Source organism: Anser cygnoides, chromosome 14 (genome assembly GCF_040182565.1).
Source record: "Anser cygnoides isolate HZ-2024a breed goose chromosome 14, Taihu_goose_T2T_genome, whole genome shotgun sequence".
Lineage (NCBI taxonomy): Eukaryota > Metazoa > Chordata > Aves > Anseriformes > Anatidae > Anser > Anser cygnoides.
Genome location: NC_089886.1, coordinates 9,756,572 through 9,778,587, shown reverse-complemented (window position 1 = coordinate 9,778,587; position 22,016 = coordinate 9,756,572).

Below are 22,016 nucleotides of genomic sequence, written 5' to 3'. Positions count from 1 at the left end.
AAGAAGAAAAGGGCACCTGCACTCTCTATATAACTTGGGTGCCAAATATCTCTCCCATCCTCATCTATCACAGGGAAAATATTGCATTCATTTTACTTCTTTAATTGCCACAAGTGTTCAGTGTCCCAAAAGGAAATATTTTATTGCCCTCCAAGGATCCATCATAAAAACCGTAATTTTTTTGTAAAGCTGACAGCATTAAAATCTATGAGCTTTTGCCACTGACACCATTTGTACAAGTCTGAACTTTCAAGCCTTTGCTTCCTTTACAGTCCAGTTAATAAGTTATTTGTTTCCATAGTCACATATGTATGACTTCATCACAGTTCACAAGTACATTTTCTGGAGATTAGCTCATTGATATATTGCACTGGTGTGTGTATTAGCTGCTTGGATGGGCTTCGGTTTCATAGCCTATTGGTCTGGTGGTGACTCTAAAATTTTGCCACAGTCATATGATTAAATATGGAAAACATCTGTTTTAAGTAGTCTAACAAAAATCTGAACATCTGGAAAATATTGGTAAAGAAGCTAATTAAGTTTGTCAACTTACAAATTGTTCTAACAGGAAGTATTTAGGAGTAGCAGATAATTGAGATTTCATTCCTCTGGCCCCTTGTCCTTTCCTTTTGTTTATTTAGTATAACTGGAAGGACTTTTACTCAGCTTCTTCCAAATCCACCCTCTGGACACGAACTGAGAGATAGTTATCAGGTGCTGTGTTGCAACAGGCTACGCTTACAGCAGGAGAAATGAATGCTGGAAACAGATTTTCATGCCTATGTCCCATGTTTAAACCATTGTAAAAAAGCAATATATGTTCAACTTCCAGACACACTGGTGACTTCCTTTCAATTCTTTTCCTAATACTGCAGAGACAACATTAGTAAAATTCACCAGTAATGTCATCTCCGCTGCCGGGGATGCTCTGTCACAAGCTCTTGGCTGTTTTGCCACTGTTGCTCAGGTTTTTGCCAGTTTGCCCATGACTAAGGCAATGTAATGTCTTTGGACAGAAAGTTTTCAGAAGATTCCAGCTATCACTGAACTTGAATGAAACACCTGTGGGCATGTCAAGAATATCTGCATTGGCTTCTGTAAAATATCTAGAACGTGAACTTGGTCTTCAAAGTGTTGCCTTGCTAAAATACGTATATAAGAATGGACAAAGCACTTCTTACTCATAAAAGAGTCTCTTTATGTCAGATAGGGATTTTCATAAGCCGTAATGGGTTGAACCCTCAGGAATCATCACAGATCTTGGCATTTTTGGCTACAAGGGCAAGAGACAGCTTTGACTGCTCAAATGTTAAGACATAGAAAACAAGTATATTTTTAAAAGTCCAAAACTTAAAACCCCTAAGATCATACCTCTGTCTCTCGAGGGAGAAGAGACACATAACACATATATGCAGTTCTGTTCCTCTATGTCCTACTGGGCCTTGCCCACATATAACTGTAACCTGTTCACAGTATTAAAAAAATACTTGCATATTCATTATAAAATGATGACTGCCTGTTGTTTTGTCCCCATTTTCTATCACATTTCTGCATTTAGGAAGGTAGTGATTTGTTCTACTAATGTCTCTCTGACCATGAAAATGAAGCTTTTGTAACTGTGAGTAATACCCCTTAGATGCCAAGAAATTAAACATTAAGGGCTTTGCTGTGTTGCTCACACAAAAGAGAAGATGTTAATGAACAGGTTTCTTTGAAAACACTCTTCTGCAGCTAAGCCTTTAATGACAAAGGTTTTCTTTGGAGTTTCTTGCTGAATTATCTACAGTATATCCATGAGCCTTATGGCTCCTAAGACAGCAGCCAAAAATTGACATAGTGTAAAAACAATTCTCGTGTGCCTGCCTATCCTTAACATACAAAAAATAAAATAAATAATAATAATAAAGAAATATGAATAAATGAATGTAAATGTCAAGTTAATAGTTCAAATACACAGTAGGCAAGAAAAAAATGTGTGCATTGGTCTCCAGCAGCAAACGCCCTGGTGGCCAAATTTGACAGCAGCTAATTTAGTGGTAATTGCTATTACTGTCCTCTTGTCTTTGTTGTCCACAGCTACTCTTGCTGCATAGATGTTGGGATGCACTGATAATTTTTAGGCTCCAGTAATAGATCTGAAATAGCTCCCTTCCCATATGTTGAGAAATATGAGCATGCTTTAAAAATAATTAATCATTCACTAGTAACAGTTTCTGGTGAACCTGAGCTGATCTCCAAAACAGAGCTAGTGCATAACTTGTGACAGTGGTGCTTACTGTCTCTATCTCTGGTTTTCTCACTGATACTCTGGCAGGGTGTTTACTGTGCTGTTTTATTAAACTTTTGAAAGGGACTCATATGAAAAGTGGAACGTGGTTTGAACACTGTAAGACTGCCCATAAAGAGCTGTGGGTCATGGAAGGTCTCCCCTGTGTTGGCCAGACATGGTGTTGCCAGTACTCGTGTTTCAGGTGAACTTCTTGTGACACACAGAAGTCCAGAGCCTACGCTGTGCTATCAGGCACCTTTTATTTTTTTGCTCACAACAGCCTTACATCTACTGGAAATTAACTCTGCAGAGCATAACGGGAATTGTCGGGTGTAGGGCTTTCAACAAGAAAAATCTTGCTGCTTGCAGAGATCTGCAGGGCTAGGTTTGCTCTACAGACTTCGGGGTGGTTGGGTCCACATTTCACAGGGTCATGTTCAGAAGTTAGTTGCATAGTGAGTGTTCACTGACATTTTTCCCATGGTAAAGACATTTCTGTTGTCTCTCCCCTGTGGTTTATCAGGTGTCTCTATAGTTTTTCCTCAAAGGATGGTGGTGTTGAGGACTCTCCTCTAGGAGGTAGCCTGTTTGCACAAAATCAGGAAAATAATGAATACCTAATACATTTCTGCCATCCAAATTCTTGTAAAAAAAAAAAAAAAAAAAAAAAGAGTTTAAAACTAGCCAAGAGCTTCAAAGATTTCTAGGAGGTAGACTCATACGTATGCACATGGAAGTTCGTATATCTGCATAGTGTGACTGCATTAGCTTTACTTCCATATGAAAACAGTTTGAAAATGGTAACAGTCTGAATAATTCTCAAGTTCTGAGGGATTACAGTTAGGATACTGTGTGGTTTACAATAATGACAGAGCTAACTGCTGAGAGGAGATTTTGACCTGAGGTACCTCAAAGGCTAAAGGTTTTTGAAGGAGATTTAGTTTATTGTTGATCTTTAGGTGTGTGCAGGCATAATTTCCTTTTTCTCTATGCCAGCAGGGACTCTGCAGTTCTCTGGTGTGGACTAACCCAGCCTTTCCTACCTTGAATTCTTTATGGGCTAAGTGGCTAATGATGAATGCATTTGAAATTATATAAAAAGAGCACAAGAATCTAAGGAGAAGGGCCAGATTTGGAGTCTGGTCTTAATTGGGCTTGCTTTTCTGTGCTGGCAGCATTTTAAGAATGCAATCCAGGTTATTAAGTGCCATAATTGCACCTGTAAATCATGTCCAAGTGACCTAGTCTGCAACTGAAAATAACTGTGGAATTGAAAAGAACAGGCAGTGTTTTCAAATCTGGTCCCAGATCATTTTCACCTCTTTGAAAAAAGGATTATTTTGAAGTTTAATTTCCAAGTGTAAAAATGAGACCTCAAGTGAACTTAGATATTCACTTTCTTTAAAATCTGGGTCTTCATTAGGTATTCTCAATAACTTGGAGAGAAAAAGACATAATAAAATATCTACTCTTGTCTTTCAAACATTATATATCTAAACAAACATAAATCTTAAACTTTGTGAATCTACTTGGAGGTCAATTAAATAAATTTAGGTAACATTTCTGAAAGCTTCACATGCATATCTAAAAGGTATATTTAATATAAGATTCAAGATTTCATACATTTTCCATGTACATCATCGTGGCTTCCATGAGTCATATGATATAATATATACATTTTTTCTTCTTAAGTCATTACTTGAAATGACTGGGCTTTTTTGATTTACTTCTTTTGTTACATGTGGATGTTATCCACCGGATAGAAACAGGAGAAATTGTTTTGGCTTTCTCTCTTTCTCTTGCCCTGTGACTCCTGATTATCCAAAACTTGTATTTTTCCATCTGTTATATTTTTTTTTTCCTCTCAGAAGTATTTTGGATGAGGAAGAACATTTCTATAAAAATCTGTTCTTTCCCTGGAGCAAAATGGCTCGAATACACTCCTGGCTGCAGATCTGACAAGGAGAGTTTTTGAACCATCAGCAACTTTTATAAAGCCAGTGTTTCCCTCCTCAATAGGGAAATTCTTTATGCAAGGACTAAGGTGCCCAGTCAACGCTATAACTTATTCCCAAGAATGACAACATTTCTAAATGTTGTTTGGGAGTGCATGTTATCTGGAAGCAGACAGCTAAAGTGATCTCTGATTTACTGTGCAAATACGGGCCAAGACGCTCAGCCTGTAATGCAGAATGGAAATAACAGCAGCCACGATCTGCTTTTTTTGTCTGCCCTGTGTGCTTACCCACCTCAGCTGATACCAGCAGGGTGGAAACGTAATGAGTGATGAGTGTGTATGCCAAGGCAATGAACAGCTGGGAGTCCCAAGCAAGTTTGAAACGTGTATGGCCCCAAAAATCTCTAAAATAGCATACCTAAAACCAGCTCAGGTGGGATCCAATATGCTGTACTGGCATAACTTCCAGGATAGACATTCTTGTTGCTTTCTCTGCTATTTGTGTCCAGGTAAATGAGAAACAGCAAAAATACTCTCCTTTCCCCACTTCCACCTAGACAGGTGGTTGTACTCTTCTGGCAACTGCTTGTAACTGTATTCACCTCACTCCTTCCCAGCTGTGAGGAATTGTTACCTGACCTCAATAGGTCTGACCCAGTACTTACTGAAATCATGGCAAAACTTTTCATCCATCCAAGCTGGCTCTGGTTCAGGACCCGCTCCCCATTAGCAGAACCTTATGGATCCCCACTGGTGCTCTGGGCTCATCAAAGGCAATCACAGGTTCCTGAAACACCAGTTTGAAGCCTTTGTGTCCAAAAATAGTTTCTAAAGAAGTGTTTCCCTTTCAAGACAATACAGATTGTTGTAGTAATACCTCTGAACAGGTATTTCCTCTGCCAAGCAGCTCCATAGGAAGCTGGATGCTGTGAATGTTGAGTACTACTGCTTCAGAGCAGGAGAAATATGTGCAATAGGGCCCACTGGAGGTTGTTTCCAGATGGAAATTTGGTGTCTCAAAATATCGCAGCATGGAAAGTTTCTAGCGTTTGGAGTTCAGGTAATTCCCCTCTCTCTCTCTACCAGAACACCTCTTCCCCTTACAGCCATCCACCCTCAGCTCCCTGCCAAGCAGTAGTATTTGGACTATAGGTTTAGTACTTTCCTTGCTAGGTTTTAATGCAGGTGGCACAAGAACGTGCCAGCCACTTGGTCTGGAGTTTAATGTGAAATTTTTTTCCTCCTGAGAATAAGTGGCATCAAATAACAGCAATGTGAATTTGTACTGTACCAGTCTGAAGAAGAAACTAAGAAGGACAAATGTTCTTTTCTGCCCAATATTAGCTGAAATCCCTATAAAATGAGAATGTAGACAGGAGATAGAAATAAATCTTTATAAGACTTTCCAGTCCCACTGGACTTCAATCTACCATAAACACTTACTACAGCTATTAAAAAAATATCGTGTATTATCAGTCAGTTGATCCTCCCATGGAGGTAGCATCTGCCCATTTGATTTGAATTTCAATGCTATTGTTTTGCGTGTGTTGAACTACAAAGAGAAGAAAAGGTTTTTGTTATTCCTCTTCATCAACAGATCTAATGCAAGAGGAAAATTGCTGGTAATTATCTTTGTAGCAATTATGCTGGCCCAAACACAGTAAGTGCAAGCACATTCCTTGTTATTTATTGCTGAAAGATCTCAAACCACAGGCTGTTTAGAATGCACAGCATTTTAAATCATGAACTTTGATGAAACTTATTTTAATATAGCTTTGTTTTCCTTATTAAATGACAAGAAAAAATAATTACAACAGATCTGGTAGTGCTTTAATGTAGTCAAGTTGCTGAATGTATTTCAGTAGTTAACTTTCTTCCTTTGGATATGAACAGCATGGCTGCTCTACATGTGTTTTCTCAACCAATTATAAATATGTAAAGTCTGAAATTTTATCAGTGTTTATGCCTGAACATGAAAAAATATTAATTTTTCTCTTGGTTGAGTTTATCTTAATCCACGGAGAGCTGGTTTTATTTCTATAAATTTTCTTCTGATGTATAAAGTTTTGAGATGAAAGATCTTTCTTACTTCCTAAGAGTGGCACCCTGGGACTTGTTCTGATGCTTTATATCATCACAGTTTCTGAATTGTGTTACCTGTCCTTTCTGCAGAATGATCTTGTAGTGTTTGTCTTTCTGATTGTCCAGCTTCTGACTTAACTGCTGCCTAGCTGGATGAGAATTACAAATTCACTCACTATAAGATGTAGTTGGAGTCGATGAAAAATGCCAGGATTTTTGTGGGAAGCTATTTTTCAGCAAATTATTTTTCCCTGAAATATTTCCACTTTGGGGTTTGTTTCTGCTGTGTTTCATTCAATGTTCCCCCAGAACAGATTTTTCCCCAGAAAATTAACATGTTAATGAAACTTCAGTCAGTATTGGCATTTGGAAATGTTGCTGTGATGCCTGATGAGAGCTGCCATTCTTCTGCTTCATATCCACACTCCCCCACCCCATGGAAGGAAATAACCAGGCTTTGTGGGTTGCTTGGTCCAACAGCAGTGCTTGGAGTTTAAAAATAGTAGTACAGCAGCTTACTGAAACAAAGATATTTTCTTATATTTAGCAGAAAAAATTGGCTTTGAAAAATTTCCCTTCCTATTAATTTTCTGTGCATGCTTTTAATTTTTTTTCAGAGCACTTCCAATATATGTTTGTGTGTGTGTGTGTGTGCATATACACATGTGTTTTCCTGCCTTTGGTGCCAAGGCCACCAATGGACTCACATTGCAGCAATGGGAAGGCAAACTGTGAGATTTCTCTCTACCTACTCCTGCCAGGGTTGGGTTTTCCCCAAGGAAAATTAACCATATATAAAAGTAGGTTGGTTTTACATCAATACAAGGTGGGAAGGAAGGTTCATGTGATCCTGTGAGGCAGAAGATGAATTCACTGTTCACTAGTATATGTTAACTTTTGAAAGCTACAGATATGGGCTAGCTACAATAATGTTTGGACATTGATACTTATAAACATTTATTTGCTCCTTATAGCATTTATATGCTTGTCTTTTGAACAAAACCACATTTTTTACAGTATCTGGAACAGGAGAGACTCTTCATAAAGTGTCTTTTTGAATACCACATTAGATAAAGTAGGTAGTATGTAGCCCTTCTCCCACATGGATTTAAATTTTTGGTGAAATGATAGGAAATGCCTTATATGCCTGAATGGCTGTAATGTCATCTGTGATACCCTAGGTGTATCACAGACAGATCGATTGCTTCCTATTTGATGATAGGGAAAAGGAAAGGAAAGGAAAGGAAAGGAAAGGAAAGAAAATAAAAGAAATCTTTCAATACATATTCTCTGATTAATTATTTATTCTGAAACAGTTTTTATTTTTGTATATACATTTTACACCAACAAATTAAAGCTGGCAGCTTTCCTACCTGGTACTTTACAATTTTCCCATGCCCAAATCCCCATGACATATTTGTCTCTACTGCTGAGTACTCCTCTTGAGTACTGGTAACTTTTCTGTATTTGTTGGTAGGTTTTTTTTGATGTGCCCCAAGAGAGAATAGGATGAGACAATCGTATTTCACCCCATGTCTGAAACAAAGGCTTTGAACAAAGGTGAAAGACTCATTTGACTTACTTCATCACCAAGCCTATACAAATTAAATTTCTACATTACTCACAGTAGGACTTGCAATTATGATGATTAATCATATGTTACTGAGAAAATGGAAACTCATTTATAACAGGTAGCATTAATCTATTGTGTCATTTTTGATTTCTTAAAGCCCAGTTCCAGAGACAATTCCACTCCCAATGAACTGGTTAATTCTATTTCTCTTCCACCTTATTCATAATTAATTTTTAAAATGATGTTTACATGAAACACAATTAATTTAATGCAGTTCTTTAAAGAAAATAAATATGTAAACTCATTTAGAAGTGTATTATTTCAATACTGATACTGGAAATAGAGATGTTTTTCAAAGTAATGTGAAGATGTGAATGTTAGTTGACCTTTGGTTCATTAAGCTGCAGCAAGAAATATGTACATTTACTTTTGAAATAGTATGAACATTTCAAAATTGTTGAAAACCTTTTGAACATTCTTCTAAATACACATGGAACTTATCATGAATGCAACGATATGGGCAACTACTTATTTAGTTAGGATAGTAACAAAGAATGGTACTCTGAGCCTTGGGAAACAGAGAAGTCATGAACACTGACTCCCAGAAGACACATACAGCATGACTTTGCAGATTTAGTAGGGAAAATGAGGTTGTGTTGTCTACAGGATTGTTTCTCAGGTAGCTTTCAACAGCAGGGTCCTGATTTAAAATAAACATGACAGGCACTGCATCAGGCAGTCAAAAGGCATCCAGTATCATTCCATCATTGAGAAAACCATCTAAATAGCTTAAGTTAATGTTGACGTGCAAAGAGGGTCTCATTTTCAGCTAGCCCCCATTCTTAGGGGTTCTCTCTTTGAGGTTTGCTTTGGTTTCCATCCATTTTCTTTTTGCTCTTCTCAGCCCTGTCCCTCCTTCTCTTCTCCCTCCTCAGTCTGGTTCCCCCAGAACTGACCCAGCATTTTGGTCACAGAAAGGAGGAATCCCTTGGAGAAGGAATTACTGGCTGGTATTTTCTAGCTGTCTTTTAGTTCGTACTGGAATGCCAGAGTTAATCATGGGATCATTGTGCTCACCAGAAGTTGAATCTGGGCACACACTTCAGCAGGCAGAGACATCCATAAAACACAGATGCTCGCAAAGTTGTTTTGTTTCAAATTCATCTGTCTAAGGCAGCCATTGACAGCGACTCTGTAACTTTTAATTAGTGTATACCTACATGATTTTAATAAACTGTTTACAACTGGATTGCTCTGTCTCATGGCATTTTCAGTTTTCTAAACTTATGTTGTCGAGGAGGTCAAATGTGAATAGCTTATTCCAAGATTGAAATAAAATATGCCAAGAGTAGTGCTTTATGAGGAGATGATTAACGTTTTCCTATTCAACCTTGCTGAGAGATTGCTGTTACATCCCTTTATTAACGTGCAAGTTCTCTTTTGCAACCAAGTGATGCAGCCTTTTGTAATTTAGATAATAAAGAGAGTTGTTGTTGTTGTTTAATAAAAAGAATGATAATTTATTGACACTTGGATCACACAATGCCGTGAGTGTAATGAAACCAAACAGCCTAATTTCATTCCTCCCCATGCACTCCATGCTAATTAAAAGCAACAATCAATATGGGTGTAGTATTGTCAACAATGGCATTAAAAGACTGAGCTGTAGCCAAAAGGCTGATGACAGTTTTCAAGGATGAGGCTGATGGGCGGGAGGTTGAAAAGAAACCAAGAATGATGCAGAAAGGCAGAATATGGAATTTCTTTTGCTGCAATTTTTGGACTTTCAGTTGAGTATTTTATGTCTTTTCTTCTTTGCCTTTCATAATTTTTCCAAAAAATCCCTTTGATAAAATTCATCTCTGTACATGGTGATGATTGTTATATCTCTGATTTTAAAATAGCATTCTTAAAACAAGGCATTGAGACTTGCTGGTGGGACACGTGAAAAGGAGCTTTCCTGAAGGTGTCTAATCTGATTAAATCTTCATGTCATAGTCGCTTCTCTGAAGTTATTGGCAAAATTCTTGTTGCTGCTTGTGGGATCAAGATCTTGCTGCAGAAGACCCTTTGTAAACTTGTACAAGGCTCCTTGCAGAGTTCAGGGTGACATGATCAGTCTCATTCCCCCATCATCATACCAAAAGCCTTTTCCAGAATTTCAGTGGTCACCTTGCTTTCCTTCTGCTGCCCGTTAAAATCAGAAATACTCAGTTTATCCTCAACTCCACTGATTACAGTAAAAACAGTGAGCACATTAAAGGTCTTTACAATAGCAGGGAGACATTTTTGTGTAGATAATGGGCATCTTTTTTGTGAATTTTCTTCAGACTGTTATTTATTAAATATATAAATGTGTACATATCCTACGCAACCCTTAGCAACATGTGGATTGCTTATTGAAACACAGAAGCTGCAGAGTAATGCAGGCAAACAACTACATCTCAGCTATTGTCATCCTCTCTCCCCACTAAACAGTTTCTCAACTCTCATCCATTTAGTTACCTATTTCTTTGGAAGCTGAGTGGCCTTTGCAATGTATTCTCTGAAATTTGGATTGCAAGCTCACTGGAGCTTGGTCAGATGAGGATGAAACAAATTTTGACATGAGGGAGTTCCTCTAGAGTGTTTTTTCACAGACATCAGTCTCTGGAGAGACAAAACCAGAGTGATTTCAGCTCCAGTATCACACCTGATCCTAATTTCTTTAACCAATGGACAGCATTAGGGTGTCCCCTTCGGTGCTGCTGAGTTCAGTGGGGCCACTATTTGTTGGTTCTCACCCTGTGTCTCTGCGGCTCTGTGGGTATAGCTGGATACACAAATCCAAGGCAGGGAAGTGGGAAAGTATGAAAGAAAACACAGATGTCAGCATGGCTCTTTGGAAAGGTACCCTGTGGCTTTTATGAAGTTACATCAGGAAAAACAGATCCTGCCTGACCAGTTTTTGAGAGTAGATGAAATTACCATATATCCTCCTTAGACTCAAGGCTCAAAATAACACCGTGCTGAGGGAAGCCTTCAGGGAAGCCTGTGGAGACAAAGAGCAGAAGAAGAGGAAACAGAGAGCAGATGGTTTTCTCAGGGAAATGATCAAAAGGCTGATGGCAGCCTGTTTCCAAATTGAGGGGTTGTGCAGCTGGACCCAAATATCTGGTCAGTTTACAGTGGATGAAAAATTAGTCACTTTTCAGCAAAGGCAGTGAATTCCTAAATGTGTTCTTCAGGGATTGTGTAGTTCATTAGCGTGTTTGCAGAACTGAGTTGCACAATCTACAATTTTGAATAAAGGGCTGTTGGGACAATTTGGTTTCTGCTTATAAATCACAAGCTAGAGCCTCAGATGAAGTAAACATGTACATGTCTATTAAGGTCAACACAATTAGGCTAATTCTGAGATGCAGCTGAGAATCCAACTCCCTTTTATTTTCTCCCCTTCACACTCAAGTGACTTAGACAAACTTATTCAGGTTGAGTCTTCTGAATGCATAGATGTCCATTCTGAGTACCGTGGATGTGAATACTGTTATTCTTCCAGCTGGTAATTTTTACACGTTCTTACATGATGGAAGTGGGTGATGAATATGACCCTGAGTCACTGGGATCTTCAGTGCATTAGCAGTGAATTTAATCACAGAAGTGAGCTCAGAGAGAAAGAGTGGCATTAACAGTCATGTGATTTGCAATCAGAGGAGTAATTCCTGTTGTAGATTGCCCTAACTAATGGCATAAATGCTATTCCACTTATGGACGGAAAGAAGGAAATAGGTAAATTGTTTTTAAAGAAGCTGACCTCTAACTGATGCATACATTTCACTTGCAGCAAAATGTTTGCTTGGAAAATAATCTTCATGGTTCAGTGGCATCCAAACAAATTGTTATTTCCACTTGTTGTATATTGATTAAAAGAGAGGTTACAGTTGAGGGGATTTTAATTGACTAGACAGAGTTGCAATTGATTTGCTTGGAAAAGTCCTGATTTCAGAAATCTTCTATAAATGACACACCACAAAGTGAAACCTGGAAATGTGTGATAAGAAAGACATTTCCTCAAAACTCATTGGCATTCCAAATGAAATCACTCCCGAAGTTTCGACCTCTACAACAAAATTTCTTTCTCTTAGGAAGTCTTATAAATCTTGAGGTATTTTGATAACAGAATTCATCATTTACAAAAGAAATTTTCTTCCTTAAAATCAGTTATTTTATAGATGAAAATACTAGTGATAGAAAACAGCTTTGAATTATTTTTTTCTTATAGTTACTGTGTGAATTATAAATTCTATGTGTGTGCTGTGATAAGGAAATGAGGCTGGGAGTATAATGTTGCAGCCTTATCTCCAGTCCTGTTGCTCATTGAAGTCATTTTGTAGTTGCATTTGAAATATATTCTATGATTCTATATATTTTTCTGCACCTGAGAATATCTCAAAGATTTTTTTTTTTTGCTAATGAACTGCACAGAGTTAAATTCCTTGCTTATGCATGCTAATCAAGGGATGATTCTGAGATCCAAGTAAATATTTACATGATGTTGCAAAATGGTATTATACATTTCTTATGCAGAGATAAAAATTACACTGGAATATGAATCTACCAGATATTTTTTATTACATTTTCCAGCTCTGGAGGATTCCAATGGCCATAAAATACCTCAATAATTTCACACTACTTAACACAAGAGCTATTTCTTCCTGGCCTTTCAGATGCTGACTTAGGCATTACAATTGGCTTTATCCTCTGCTTAGGACTCCGTGGCCTACTTCCAAGCTAAGTAATAACACTGAGGTTTGTCTGCCACTCCATCTTCCCAAATACTGCTGACAACTTTGCTGGGACATCATTGTCAGACTTACTTGAGTGGGCTCTGCAGTCTTTAAAGGGGACAGAGAAAAGAATATGGGAGAATCTTGGAGAAGGAAGAAGAGAAGTAGCTTTTTTTTTTTTTAATGCAAAAATCCTATGAATCTCTGAATATTCATACCACAGATAATTACAGCTAATGATTAGTGCCTTTTTACAAGAGGGCTTGAGTTCAGTCTTCTCTACTGCTGCCTTGATTGTGTTTCTATTAAGTATTGAAGCAAACCGGCAAATCAATCTTTGCTCTTCAGATAAACTTACCTCATTCTGAAGCTTTCAAACAAATGCACACAAATTCCATCTGCTTGGCAAGTACCTCAGGTGGGTTTCTCTTACTTTAACAAATCACCCCCTTCCTCCCATCAGTTCTGTACAAAGTGATCAGTAAGCTCTATTAAAAGTAAAGCTGCTCTAGCATCCTTTGAACAGCTTTTGTGGATGTAACCATCAATGGTTAGACAAGGTGCACAATTCAGAAGTGTATTGTTGCTTGTTTGTATGCTGTGACTGATTTAAAGATTGCTTGAGAAGTGCCGTCATTTTGTGAAAGTATAGTGATGGGATCTGATGGCAAAATAATGCTCTTTTTCCCATATACATAAAATTAAAGTACTTTAAGACTAGAAACACCTGTTCTAAATTTTCAAAATTCTTCTAAGGAGAACGTATTGTTTCCCTCATATGTGGTTTAAAATTACCCACTGTCTGCAAAGTTAATATTGTTTAATATCGTTTTTTAAGTTCATGCTTAATGGTACACAAAACCTTTAAAACATTTTAAATTCCTTTACAAAAAATGAAGATCCTCCTGCTTACAAACGGAATGGTAGAAGAGTATTTCAAACAAAACGTGATCCTGATCCCTTGTCCTTTTTTTTAATACTGGTATCATTCTGTTGACCTCTGTGGAGTTATTGCAGAGTTAATCCAAAGCAAATGAAATCACAACTGGGCCCACTGTTTTTATACTGATTTTAAATGAATGGGCAGTTGTTCTCAGTGTAGCAAGGTCTGTTCCAAATATTTAACCTCTCTTTCATCACTTTTGATCCCAGTGGCTTTATTAGTATTAAATTGAAGCTTACTGAGTTGTTTGAAAACATTGTCAAATGCATCCCTGTTGACTTGGTTTCAGAATACTGAGCCAAATCTCAGTCTCTTGACATTAGACAAGGTTTGGTTCCTTGTGGTTTTGTTATATCATCTGCTCCTATTTTTTGATTAAAGTAATATGTAATAAAACAGTTTAATTATTTTCAGCAACATACAAATGTTATACCCAATAAGAATGCCCAACAGGGAATAGTTATGTTTCCATATACTAAAATAATAAGTTTAACCAATATCTTTACTGGTCTTATCTTTCAACAAAACTCCCATATTTTAATGCTCCATGAGGAAAAAATCAGGGTTTAATAGATTAAGCAGGTTGCAAAAGATACCATTGTTTAAACATAGCAAAGCAATTTTGTTCTCAGTGAGTCAGTAACTAGCAGCACAGTACAAAGCCTGGTGCCTACAGGTCTGAGTACTGTCTGTATTGACGGTGGCCAGGGCTCTCTGTCAGTTCTTAATGCTCCTTTACTTTTATCCTCTGATGGCTTCATCAGTAACATGTGAAATCAACAGTCAGGTAAGTACTCTAGCTTTCACTTCTCAGAAAAGCAGCATAATCCTAAATGAACCTGAAATCTGTGAGAGCTCAGAGACATGGTATCATGTGTGATTTTTCTGATTTGCTTAACCAGAACTGCCATCTTTCTGTCCTTATTGACCAAATGTCAGTCAATATGCCTCTCTATGCATTTTTTCATTTCAATACTTCAGCACCTGCATCAAGAAATGCATCTCAAAATGCTAGAGAAAGACAAGTAAAATGAAGCCCAAAGTAGTGATTTTCTAAGGCTTCCACAATAAATCAATGACAAAGTTCAGAAACAAAAACATATCCCCTGCTTACCAGTATCCTTGTTGTTTTTTGTTTGTTTGTTTGTTTGTTTTTTCCCCACTGGGCTATTTTATCCATTTTGCAAAGGTATATGAGATTGCTAATATGGGTATGGTATCTAAAGAAAAACAAATGTGTTTTTAAAATGCTGTTCCCATTGCAGGCAGCAATACATGCGTGAATATTCATGGATAGACAAGCTTGTTTACTGGGAAACTTTCTGTAATTTTAGCTACAGGTGCATTTGCTTATCATGGGCATGGCTGACACAGGAGGTGGAAGGATACAACTGGATAATTTGATTTAATGCACAGAGAAACAGCTGGTGATGCCAACACACCACACTTCAATTTTTAAAAACAATCAACATCAACTACATATTTAAAGGTGAGTTGTCATGCTTGCAAACTAATGTTTGATCTAATAACCAATGTTTCTACCTGCAAATTGCACCTCTTATTTATTCTTAAACTTTCGTGTCTACATCAACACAACTACAACTTATATTTGAACAAGATATTGCATCATAAAAACAGATGAACTTAATCCACATCTTAAAAATGAATTCTGTTCTTAAAAGGAGTTCCCCAGCCCCTTAATTGAATAAGGGAAGTTAATGCCATCACTGAAAGTTTTAATAACCTGTTGGGACATATGTAATCTGTATGCAGCTGACAACAGAGCTCTTGTTTTCTCACTCAGAATATCAAAGTGTTTTCCTTTCCTAGATGTTTCCTCAGTAATTCTGGTATTTTGGAAATTTCAGCAAGACTTTTTTTTTTTCAGAGATTGTTTGGGATTTTATGGTCACATCTGAGATGAATTTTAGATCCAGCTGATACATTTTCACTACTGAACAGATTATGAGTCATTACAGAACTTTGAATATATTGCAATTAGTCACTGTCACTTGTGCGATGCCAGTAACTTGGCATGTCAAACTGCTTGACAAAATGCTGGGAACTTCAGGTGAGAGCTGGGGAAGGAGAAGATCCAGGATCTTCCCATGTTTCCATAGTGACTCAACAGCAGAGGCACACGGAGAATCCTGAGTTTGGTTGTGTCTTGCTTGTTTGTGAACGTCAGTCCAGGCACTCAGTCCATTAGTCCACCTTTCCATAAAGGGCCATGAAAAATTTAAATGGGATTAATTTTGCTGAAGCATGAGTAAAACACAATTTCCAATATAAATACATTTTCTTTTTCCATTAGTTTTCCTTCCTTTGCTACCGTGCAATTTCTCCAACTTTGCCATCAGCAATAACCTGGTCAGAGCTGGGAATTTATGTTGAACTGGAAAAGAAACCAAATCTTTTGGCCCTGTACATTCCCAAATGTATCAGATTTCAGATGGTTCAGTTTTCCTGCCACTTCTCCCTCTAGCAGCTAAATTCTGTGCGCTTCCTCCCCCCGGGAACCATCTCCTCAGGAGTTTGCCAGGCAAGTGCTGATGCTGTCTGTGGCTCTGCTGCCATCTAGCCAACTTCCACCTCAACTCCGAACTCACCTTTCTGCCTCGGGAACCGCACCACTTCCCTGGGGCTGAGGGTATGAAAGAGTGGTCCTTGGCCACTGTCCGAAAAGAGGGATGGCAGTGGTCACCCAGCTGGAAGGAAAAAGTGCATTGGACTTTGTACTCGTTCACTTTCTGCTTGAGGGAATGTGGTTTTTCTAGACTTTTGATACCTTCAAATTGATACATCTTGGTGTAGCGATTTTGGTTCTTTTCACCCAAATATTGACAGACAGTTTATCAGCACGTAAAGCAGAGAATTCATTCTGCTGTCTAAAACGACTCTGTAAAAGTGCTACAATTGCTTTTAAATTACAAACAGACAAACTCTGAACAACAAAAGCCATTTCTAAGGAGAGTGCAGGTGCAAAGCGCCTTTATATAGATGTTGCTCTCTTCTTAAAGAAAGGCTCTTACACTGACGGGTTGCCAAAGTACTGTCACAAAGAGAGCCATAAGGTGTAACAACATCAGAAAAACACATTTAAAAAAAATAAGAAAAGAAAAAAGAGGAAATAATGTGTATGTAAATATACAATAGAAAGCAATCATATATTTGAATGCATGACTATTTGATTTCATAGATCTGCTAAGGAGAGTTAGAAAAGACCCAAGCAAGAGTTATGTGTTCCACTGAACCACTGAGTTGCAGATAGGTCCTGGAGAACTGTGGCTAGTCCAGGTTCAAGTCTGAAGTTTCTAGGACATACTTAAATGCTGGTGCTATAAGGATGAGAGTTTAATATTCATTTGTTTTGTCTATCTTAAGCAGAAGAGCTCTTATACAACTCTGAACACAGAAATGTCTGGGAGAAAAGCAGCAGGGTTAATATGGGTAATGGCAGTCTGTCAAGGGTAGCCGGGTACATAAAAAGTTCTCTAGGCTTTAGAAGAAGTATACGGATGACAAGGGCTTGTGTTGCAGAAAAAGAGTGAATTTCAGGAAGGAATGAGTTCTCACACATCCCTTGTGGTACTGTTTGCCTTTCCAGTTAAATTCCTCTCTCAAGACTACTGACTACCTCTGACATTATGTGGTAAGGGAAGAAAAGTTTTAAGTTCATGTGTGATTTGCTGTATAAACTGGGAGAAGACTGTTAGTTCTGTGTCGAACAAGGAAAGGAACTGAGGGAAAATATATGATGTTGTGAGAAGAAGCATTGCAGAGCTTGTGCATTGCATATGAACACAGGCAAGTTTGCAGTCACACACAGGCAAGTGATTTTTTCCTTTTCGTGTGCAATGGTCTCTTAACTTTTAACATGGATTTTTTTCTACTTATGAGAATATAACAGATCCCCTGCATAATGGACCTTTCCATAAAGGATTTGTGTTTCTTTCTCTTGTTCTTCCTCACTTGCCATTACAGTTCTCTACAGAGACAGGACAATACAGCAAAGGCATGTACCACATATATGGGATCAGCAAACTGGGGTCAGATCCATGGGTTGTTCCAGAAAATCTGGATGCAAAAAGAAGAGTGGTAGTTAAAACATGTATTAATTTTAAAAGTTTATTTAAAAGTATTCTCAGACACTTGCTTGAGTCTGTTCATTTGCCATTTTACAAAAAGATGCCAGAGGGAAAATTAGTGGAATACGATGTTCTATGCAGAAAAGTACCCTAGTTTAGCTGTCATAAGCTATGCTGAACACCTAGGATTAAAGAAAGCATCAAATCCACCAGCAGCTCTTCTTTTATTTCCTTCTCCCTCTGCTATAAATGAAGTGGTGGGATTTGCATTGAGCAAAGGGGGTTTGGGCCTTGTGAGATCACTCAGGAATTCCTGACACAGCTGCAGATGAGCAGAGCCCAGAAGGAGAAAAAAACTCAATTTTCTCTTCATACTATATGTTTTTCTTCATACTGTGCTGCTGTATCACCTCCCTAACATTGTGTTCTTCCTATATTTTTTCTTCCATTTTTCAGCAAACTCTCACCAAATATCTCAAACCACCATAATCAGGCAAATGGAAATAAAGAACAAAAGTTAAGGCACGGTGGTTCTCTGCATTTCCTTCTTCCCTGTAAAAGAGTCACTCAGCTATTTAAACGAGTATTAAATTCCTCTAGCTGAGATGTATTTGGGGAAGCAAATGTCTGAACTTCCACTAGGTGGTGAAGTTGTAAAGCTTAAATGGGATGAGAGTTCCCAGAGCAGAGAGAGACCCTGGGCAGAAGGGAGATGAGAGGGGGGACTGCTGCTTTGGGAGTCTGCAGGTTACTCAACTTCGTCCCGGCCCCTGTGGAGAGGGAGCAGTGAGGCTGCATCAGGGGCATCACAGAAGAGCAGTGATACATTTATGGGACACCACAAAAACACAGATTTTTTTTCTTCTACTTGGGGAAAATGGTAAATCTGTAAATAAGCGGTGAAACTCATTCTGTGTATTATTTCTTTAAAGACCTAGTTTAATAGGTTAAGAAGAATTGCTCCTTCCAGAGTTTCTCAGATGTTGTCCTGATCTTATAAATATATATATATTTCAGGCAGTTTTACCATCTGCTTTGATATGGGGCTTTTTGGGGCTTTTAGATGACAATAAATTTGTACCATGTCAGCACTTATATATGGAGAGAAGTAGATAGGAATAATGAGTCTTCAGATGAGATTAAAACAAAACAAAACAAAAAGCTCCACTTTTATCAGGGCTGTTATAAGAAAAGTACATGACATTAAGCCTCCACTGAGATTTTTGACTCATAAAAATCAAAGCAAGATTTGGAAACTTTGAGCTTGAAGTGTCATTCAACTTTGTGAGAACAGGCCTTGAAAAAATGGAACTCTATGAAAGTTTTATGAAGATCTTGCACTCTGTTTCACATTCAGAATGAAAACACAAAAACACTATCAGTTCATATGTTCTGCATTTTGTTGAACTATAGTTAATTCTTCCACGCATTACCTAGAGATCTGATAGCCCAGACACTTTTTCCACTCTGATTTCTGCCACTGAAATAGCACTGCACAATGCTTTTCTGCATCTCTACTCTGTAGAGTCTCTATTATTCTAGTTACTGTTTAAAGGACATATAAAGAAAATTATTTGTAGCAAATATGCATCCAACAAACTATGCTATGTAAACACTGAATATCACATCCTAAAGCTGATTCTGCTTTTGGTCACTTAGAATGCTTTGGGAACAGTTTTCGAATGATCCAAAGCCTTCTTTGACAATCTCCCCTGTTTAGAACAAGTTGTTGGAAAACACAAGTTAGAGCTTGCTCCATCACCCGTCATTCGTTTTATTACATGTAAAATCTGCTCATGCAGATCTACATAGACATTGATACCTGGGTTGAATGTGGTGCAGGATCTTACTTTCCCTTTGTGGCTCTGCACACTGCTTGCTTCACTGCACAGATTTTTCTTCAGCTGACTTGTGCTGTGACTGCTGCGTGCCTGCATGCAGTGGGGAGGATGTCATGTGCCCCCTTTTCAGCCTTATACACTGCTAGAATTTTTGTGAAGTGAGTTGCTTGCAACAATGAATGAGTTTGCTGCAATATTCCATAATATGTGCCTAGAAACTATCAGTTATCTCACATCCACTACAAGTATTTGTATATATGAATATTTTCAAGTTATTCAGGACAGTATTTCATCAACCAAGTGGGAGCTTTAGTAGATTCTCAGCCTTTTGAGTGCATATTGCTATTAGGTTATGGCTAATTTTGAAGGTGGCTTATCTCTTTTCCTTGTGATTATCTGCAGCTTTTAGCCATAGTAGCTTATTTCCAACAGAGGAAAAAATCATAGAATTTAGATACTGTAACACTGTGCTAAGAAATATTCCTTTCATCCAATTAATATTCTGCTCTTAACATTTTTAGATGCACCAACCACAGGATCACGCTATTCCCTTGAAACATGTTGGCAAAATTGCATGGTAAATTTGTCTCACAGTCCTTTTGTGGGGGGGACCCTTTCTGACGTAATGGTGCAGCAACAAAATCAGGCAGAGCAGAAGAAAAATAGCCTAAGAAGCAAAGATATTACTCATTCTCATCTTCTAGATTCTTCTCTCTTTCATTCTCCCTTTGGGTGTGGAAGCCAGGATGTGTGAGGGTGGAGGGAGGAGTAACTAGAAGTTTTGTAACAACTTCTTACATCTCTCATTGTAATGTTATGCACAAAATTGAGTTACCTGAGAGAGAGAACTGAGGTGAACAAGTGCTTCTCACATTAATGTTCCTGCATAATCTCCCTGTTCCTAGCACTGGGGTTGTGCTGAAGGTAAAGCAGATCAGTTTTGTTAAAAGTGTGTCCGCATGGGGTCTTTTCTTGAGAATGTCACTACCGTTGTGGCTAGGCATGGCCATTGCTTAGTCACCCTACTTAGTCTCTCACGTCCTGATGCAACTGAATATAAATAAGAAGCCCTTGATCCTGTCAGCCTCTCCGTCCATCTTCTGCATGCAACAAGCAGGCTGCCTACACACTTGGTTTCCTGTCTCTTCTCCAAGGCCATCCCAAGTCAGCTGCAGTCTGGCTCTTAAACAGGCTCTCTTACAAGATCGGAGTAACATTTACCTGACTAAATCTCCTCTGTTCTTAAATTTCCTGACTGCTTGCTCTTTGTTGGGACTGTGTCCTTCCTTGACTCTTTCCTGATACTTTCCTCCTCCTCTCAAATCCATGTAGATCCATTCTGGTTTGTTTATCTACTCTCTTTGGATTCTTTTTTTTTTTCCCTCTATTTTCAGATCTGTATGCCTCAGCCTTTGTCTCAGAGATCTCCTCATTGCCTGTTAATTTCTATTTGACACCTATTCTGTTCAAAATGGATTCTAGACTTTTCTTTTCTTTTCTTTCTTTTTTCTTTCTTTTTTCTTTTCTTTTTTCTTTTCTTTTCTTTTCCTTTCTTTTCTTTTTTCTTTTCTTTTCTTTTCTTTTCTTTTCTTTTCTTTTCTTTTCTTTTCTTTTCTTTTCTTTTCTTTTCTTTTCTTTTCTTTTCTTTTCTTTTCTTTTCTTTTCTTTTCTTTTCTTTTCTCTCTTCTCTTCTCTTCTCTTCTCTTCTCTTCTCTTCTCTTCTCTTCTCTTCTCTTCTCTTCTCTTCTCTTCTCTTCTCTTCTCTTCTCTTCTCTTCTCTTCTCTTCTCTTCTCTTCTCTTCTCTTTTCTCTTCTCTTTTCTCTTCCCTTTTCTCTTCTCTTTTCTCTTCTCTTTTCTCTTCTCTTTCTCTTCCCTTCCCTTCTTCCCTTCCCTTCCCTTCCCTTCCCTTCCCTTCCCTTCCCTTCCCTTCCCTTCCCTTCCCTTCCCTTCCCTTCCCTTCCCTTCCCTTCCCTTCCCTTCCCTTCCCTTCCCTTCCCTTCCCTTCCCTTCCCTTCCCTTCCCTTCCCTTCCCTTCCCTTCCCTTCCCTTCCCTTCCCTTCCCTTCCCTTCCCTTCCCTTCCCTTCCCTCCCCTCCCCTCCCCTCCCCTCCCCTCCCCTCCCTTTCCCTTCCCTTCCCTCCCCTCCCCTCCCCTCCCCTCCCCTCCCCTCCCCTCCCCTCCCCTCCCCTCCCCTCCTCTCCTCTCCTCTCCTCTCCTCTTGTTTCTTGTTTCTTGTTTTCTTTTCTTTTAGCATCCAGGACTGAATCAAAGAGAAAAAGACCTCAGGAAGAAAGAAACAGTTGAACTGGGGTGGTACTGGATTGCCTTGACATTCTGATGCATTGCCCATTTAACTTTCCACTTATCTGTGGCTATTCTGTCTACATCAGGGGAATTTTAATTGCTTTCTCAGATATATATTGGAATACCATAGCAACTTTTCCTAGATGCAGCAAATCTGTTTCTTCAGTAATTATTACTCCAATTAACTCTCAAA